Genomic DNA, 7,046 nt, shown 5'->3' with positions numbered 1-7,046 from the left:
ATGCAACGTATAAATGAAATGATAATGACAAAACAACCGTGATGACAACTGTCCAGGAAACTGGAATCACGCGATGTAAAAGTCTGAGAGTTTGTTTTCCCTGAAAGGAAAGAAAATGTATGAGTGCACAAGTGTGTGTGTGAGAAAAAAAACACAGAACAAGTGAAAGTGTCTGTAGTATAGACTGCGAAAAAAAAAATCCCAAAACACCGAGATAGAGTACATTGATGAAGACGTCGGCACAGGAACTGCTATAGCTGTGTTCTGTATGTGTGGTGGTATTGATTCAGTTGAAACTTGGCGACGTCGGGGGGTAAAGCTTGTAATTGATAGTAGTAATTGTTGTAGTCACGGTTGTAATCATGGTCGGCGCACGACGCTGGTGGCGAAAAGGCTGTTTGGTGATGAGTGTTTGAAGAGGTACGCTTTTACAGAACGATCGACAGACACAATTTCTGTACGACCATTAGCGAAAACCTCGAAGAAAAATTTTCTTAACCCAAGATGAAAGAACGACCGTGCGAAAAGAATAACAAGAGTTATTGTGTGGCATAAAAGATGTATGTGTAATGTGAGAGTGTGAAATGCGACATATAAAAACATAATAAAAAACAGGCCGTCTATATGTGTGTGAGATATCACAGCAGTTAAAAAGTCAGTACTCGAGAGTTTTATACCAAGTTTTTTTTTGAGTACACAATTGGTAAGTCGCAGGCTGCAATTCCTGTCTGATTTTCGTGAGTGGAAAAAATCCACTCTAACAGAGACGAGAATAAAAACCGCGCTTGTTGAGTCGTGTTGACTATGTTTGGAGATGTTGGTAATGAGTCAGTCTCCATGGCCGTATTTGTTCTTTAGTCGAGGTTCACCAGTTATAAGTTGGTAATCCGTAGTTCATGCTGCGTTTTTTCTTCGTCGGGGGTCACCACTTTAGTAGAAAGTGGGTTATACATCTTTAGATTGTATACCTGACTTTCTACTAAAATATTAAAGAAATAGATGGAACGCTGAACTCCAGACTAAACAACTCAAACAACATTTATTTAGGTGATAAACATACATATCTTTTAGTTATACATCTTTAGAGGTGAGAATAACGAGCTGCCGAGTATAAGACCGAAAGATGTAGAGACAGCTTTAAACACACGTCCATGCTCAATCGCTGGCCAGCGAGAAAGAGTTTGTTTGAGCGGGAGACGCTTGCTTGTTTAATTCTACGCATGCGTAAGACTACGCATGCGCAGGCGTTACTACAACTTCTTACAATAATCCTATCTAAGTAAGATCTGGACGACCCATTGTTATTTGCCCATGTCCACAATGGAACGTCTGGGTGGTCCAGTCTGAATCGGTCTGCCAGCTCAAAACGACTTAGCAGACTGCTGAGGGAAGGGTATCGGCCCCTATCCGATCTTGAGCTAACATAATTTACGCGTGCATTGCAGATTGTGTTAAAGTCACCTAGCAATACTAACATGTTCGACGTACCCAGAGAATTCTGTAGACTTCTGAAGTGGTCATATTGTCCAGCTTTTCCTTCACGTGGGGGGGGGGCATAGACAACCACCAGCCTAAACACTTTACCACTGCTGTACGTCACATCCAAAACAACCAGCCTGCCTTCCGGATCTACAAAGACAGTTCTTATCTCTAAATCTAGATTTTTCCTGAATAGCACCACAACACCTCCACCCCCATCCAGGTTGGCTTCGAGAAATAAATTTCTCACTCAGTCTGGTTTCGGTAATTACTACTATATCCAAACAATGCTACCTGAGGTCATAAAGGAGGCAGCCTTGCTTCCAATTTGAACTCAGGACGCGAACATTTAAACAACCAAGTTTAAACGAGAACATTAAAAAAATTAAAACTTACTGTTTTGAGAGGAGAGAGGATGTTACACCCTCTTCTTTCCTGTCTTCAGGTGTTTTGGTTTCTGAAGTCGCTGTACAGATGACTTGAGAAATTCATCTGTAACGGGCCCACGTCCTTCATTATAATCGGTATTGTCAATTGTGTAAAATTCAACATTTGGCGGAACTAAAATTGTCTCTGTTATTTTGTATCTTGCTGACGTAATTTCTTGAATTTTTTCTTTTAAGAGTTTGTTATTGTTGTTTATTGCCGTTAAGTTGTTAATCTTTTTTTTTATAGGCGATTAGTGAGGAGTGTGTGTGTGTATGTGTTTCTTGATGCGTGTGTGTTTGAGGGTGCGTGTGTGCTTGTAGATGCGTGTGTGTTTGTAGGTGCGTATGTGCTTGCATGTGTGTTTGTGGATGCGTGTGTATTTTTGTGTGTGTTTGTGGATGCCCGCGTATTTGTGGTTGAGTGTGTATTTGTGTGTGAGTGTGTGTTTTTTTTTTTGGATACGTGTGTGCTTGCGTATGTATTTGTGTGTGTGTTTGTGAGTGTGTATGTTTTTGGATACGTGTGTGCTTGCGTATGTATTTGTGAGTGGGTGTGTAAGTGTGTGTGTGTGCTTGCGCGTGTCTCTGTGGGTGCATAAGTCAGTGTATCCGATGAGGTGGGGTTTTTACGTTTCCGTCTTCTCTTTGACAGTCCAACGGTCACCCACTCCTGGTTATTAGTGTCTTCCCGTGATGCCGGCTGTTCTTCGGTATGTGAGAGCACCGCGGTTGCTTTTTCTGGTGGTGTGGACTTGCCTGGTGGTGCGGTTCTTTCTGGTGGTGTGGTTATCCCTTCTTGTAGTGTGTCTTCTTTTTTCTTTTCTCGCATTCTGCCCTGTGGCCTTTCTCACCACATTTGTAACATCTTGGCTTGCGCCCCTCGACCAGGATCTTCAGGCTAGTGTCCTCCCCAATTAAAATGGAATTGGGGATTTCTTCTAGGTCGAGGGGCGTGGCTTGGATGATCATTTCGAGTGCCTGTCCTATCCAGTTCATGTGATGGTATCTGGTTACCTGGTGAATGGTGATTTTATCCTCCAGGCCCATGATGATGGCGGCCACCAGCCACACTACATCTATTTCTGGTGGAATTTCGCTTACCCTTACTTTGGAAGTCCGCCTTCCGAGGCAAGTTGGCAGGAGAACCACCTCTGTAGATTTTAGGGTGACTGTGGAGTGTTCCCTAGCTTTTTCTTCGCTAGGAAAACGAACCTTCACAGTCCCAAACCGTCTTCCCCTGGCTACACAAGTGGTCTCCTGCCATATTGGTCTTAAGCACTTCTCTATTGCTTCTTTAGACACGGAGTCTATTTTTTGTGTTTCACGTGAAACGTTTTGTAAATCAACGTCTTCCTTTCAGTTGTATGCATTATCTCACTTGGAGGGACCAGTTTAACATCATATCCCTCCTTGTGAAGTAGCTCTTTATATTTCTGTAGCTCTTTCTCTTTGATATTCATGTCTTCACTTAAACGTGTTGCTGCTTCAGCAAAATTCACTTTTGGTTTTTCCGCCTGTTTACTAGGTATAATATTTTCTTGCGCCTTTAAAACAGGCACACTTTTCGCCTGTTCACCAGATATGTTTTCTTCTGTCTATGTAACAGGCACATCTTCCACCTGTTCCTCAGTCACAATTTCTTCAAGCATATTTACCAACATAGCTTGTAATAATATGTCATAATTTCCCCACTCCTCGAAGGAAATAGATGACAAATTCATAATAAAATTTTCTTTCTCCCTTGAAACAAGGGGGAAGACACAGCAGAAAACAAGTAGTTGTTACGACTAACACAAAAAAAGTTCAACAATACAACAAAATAGCACAATACCTCTCAGCGGAGTGAATAAAAAAGAAAACGTCTGAACACCACCACGAGTGAACAGTCATTGTAACCACTCGACTTCGGGGATCGAGTGGGCATTGCGCCTCATTTTATCATTTTCATAATTCCATTCGTTCTTTTTATTTTTTCTTCCTCGATTTCTTTTTGTATTTTTATTTCCCCGATGATATGTTTTTATTGTCTTTTGTAATATATATCCTCTATTTTTAGCCCCTTGTGGGTAATTAATACGAAGTGAATAATATATACGAATGGAGGGAGACGCAATAAAGCTAGTCTCTCCAGAAGAAACGGTCGAGGACAAGAGTGATAGACGGTGGTGTACCGCACGCAAGCGGTCACCATCAATAAAATTGAGATCCTATCGGAGGATGACGTGGAGACATGTTTGGGATCCCTTTTGAAAGAGGCACTTTCATTTGCCGAGGAAGAAAATATGGTACGATGGAAGTGAGGTTTGCCACCAAAGAAGAAGCTGCCTCACATTCCACCACTATTTTACGTGGTGAAAAGGTGACGCTGTTGCCCAAATACAGGGGCAGGCGAAGTGTACGCATTCGCATTGGAAAGTTGCCACGAGAAATAAAGCCAGAGTGGTTGGTAGCAGCTGTTATGGCTACCATCGATGAGAATCCTGAAATAGTGTCAGTGGGAAAAACCATCAAGTTGAACTGGTGGTGGTACGGCGTCGAGGTGTGGCTTCTTGTCACTTTCAAGGACATCGAAAGGGTCTCCTACCTGATAGAGATTCCGGGAGAGAGTTCAAAGTGATTGTTTGATACCCTACCACCCATAATTCAACAAGACTTGGAAAGTTTTAAAATATTGTAAAATATGAACATTTAAAAATGAAGATGTGAATTTTTAAAGGTGAAGAAAAAAACTGTTCAAAATATAACGTCTAAATGTAACCACTCGACTTCGGGAGTCGAGTGGGCATTGCGCCTCATTTTGTTATTTTCATATTTTTATTCGTTCTTTTTATTTTTTCTTCTTCACTCGATTTCTTCCTGTATTTTTATTTCCCCGATTATGTGTCCTGTATTGTTTTGTAATGTCCCATCTATGTTTGGCCCCTTGTGGGTAATAAAAAAAATCAGCACGTTGGTGTTGCCTTGGTGGAGGTTTATGTTACAGACGGTTTGAGATGTTTTTGCCATGTTAGAAGTAATTCATAGTGTTAAATATTTGTTTGACTGTTACTGTTCAAATTGTTGCTAGTGTTATTTTGAATTGTTTATTCCCATTGTGGGAAAATGGAGAAAATGCCAGCAGGTGGCTGCAGTTATGAGGCTGCAACTGGAAAAGGGATTGACGTGGAAACGCTGGAGGTACGAGAAATAAAGGTTGAACCTCGACAAATGAAGGAATGCGAGAAGTTGCTGGAAAGAGACGGAAATACACTGAAATTAATGCCGCCTGTGGCACTGACAACCAACGCAATGAAAAAACGGTGATATATAAGACAATGAAGATAGCAACAAGAACAACAGAAATAGTGACAATAGATGCTATTGAAGAATGTTTAAAAAATATAAAAAGTCTAATCACATTTATAACAAGAGAGAAAAAATACGCTACTGTGGAGGTGCATTTTACATAAGAAGAAGAAGCAATTAAGCACTCCATGGAGACAATAAGAATGGGTACTTTTGCCATCGTGCTGTGGCAAACGTGTGGCCAGGGTGCGAGTTGGCAAAGTGCCCACAGAGTTGAAAGAAGCATGGCTGATGACAGCCATAATGTATGACATGAATGAGGAGGCCAAGATACTGAAGGCTACAAGAACCAAAAGAGTTAACTACTGGGGATATGGAATAGGTTAACCGTTCAAGCAACAGTGAAAGACCTAAAGAGAATTGTCGAAGATATAGTGCTGCTCGATGACGTAAGATTGAGAGTGGTGGTGGAGGGAAGGCCGCCGATATGGTATACATGTGGGGAAAAGGGCCACATGAAGGCGAGGTGCCCCCAGAGGGAACAACAGATCGGAGAGGCAGGAGAGCACGGATCAAGTGGTACAGATCGAGATAAACGAGAAAGCAACAGATCGAGATGAAGGAGAAAGAAAGCAATAGATCGAGATGAAGGAGAAAGAAAGTACAGATCGAGACAAAGGAGAAAGCAAAGGAGAGTTCACGGTGTTTAAAAAAAGAAAGAGAAGTGGGAGAGTAAGCTCTCCGTCAGAGCAGCAGAAAAACAAGAAAGATGAGATGGAAAAAGAGGAGACCAGAAGGAAGGAAGACGAAATGGTGGTGGAAAAAATGAGCGAAAAGGAACCTGAAGAAATGTTCAACGAGATGTTGCACAAGGAGGAGACATTGGTGAGGACACCCGTTGTTCTAGTGGAGGAGGAAAGTTTGGAAATGCAACTGGAGAGTCTGCTCAGGGAGATGGAAGAAAGGAAGAAGGTACCAGGAGCGGAGCAGGAAAGGAGAAAACAAATGCCCTATTTTAGCTGGTACTGTCTGGAGTATTTTCCTTTTACTTCCTGTCTGGTTTTCTTTCTTCTCCTCTCCTTCTTCCTCCTCTTCATCTCCTTCTTTGCATTCCGAGCGTATATGTCCTAGCTGGCCGTACTGGAAGCACCTTAGTTTTCGTCCCTCCACAAACACTATGAGGGACTCCTCTGCTATTTCTATTTTCTCTGGTATTTCTTCGAGAGCTTGCGGCTCTGCCTGTACGACCATATTAATTGTTCGGCCGTGCCAATTCATTTTATCTGTAACTGTCGCCTGGTGGAGTGTGATTTTCTCCTCCAGGTTCATAGTTACGGCTGCTTTCAGCCACATGGGGGTCCACCTCCGGTGGAATTCTCCCTATTCGAATTCCTGATGTTCTCCTTCCCATATATATGGTTACGAGTGCCACGTCGTCCGTCTTTATAGTTTCAACTGAATGGTATTGCGCATTTTCCTCACTTACCATTCTCACCTTTATTGTGCCAAACTTTTCGCCGCGAGTTATGTATTCAATATCGGACCATATTTGCTGTAAAACTTTTTCCAGCGTTTCTTCAGACATTCTGTCCATTTTCCTGCTTTTAAGGTTGTACGTTTTGAATATTATTGTTTTTCTTTTTTCCACTTCTAACACTCTCTGTGAAGGTTCTACTTTCACCGTGGTTCCTTCTTTTTTGTAACATATTTGTGTACTTTTATAATTCTTCTTTTTCTGTATTGAGTTGCCGGGTTCGATTTCCGACTGCTGTTGCAAAACTTTTTTTCTCTTCTTTTTGTAAACTTTTTACTGTTATATTTCTTGTTGATACAATGCTATTTTTTTTTTGGTGG

This window comes from Octopus bimaculoides, chromosome 9, assembly GCF_001194135.2.
Source record: "Octopus bimaculoides isolate UCB-OBI-ISO-001 chromosome 9, ASM119413v2, whole genome shotgun sequence".
In the NCBI taxonomy this organism is placed as follows: domain Eukaryota; kingdom Metazoa; phylum Mollusca; class Cephalopoda; order Octopoda; family Octopodidae; genus Octopus; species Octopus bimaculoides.
Note: the sequence above shows the minus strand (reverse complement) of the source record.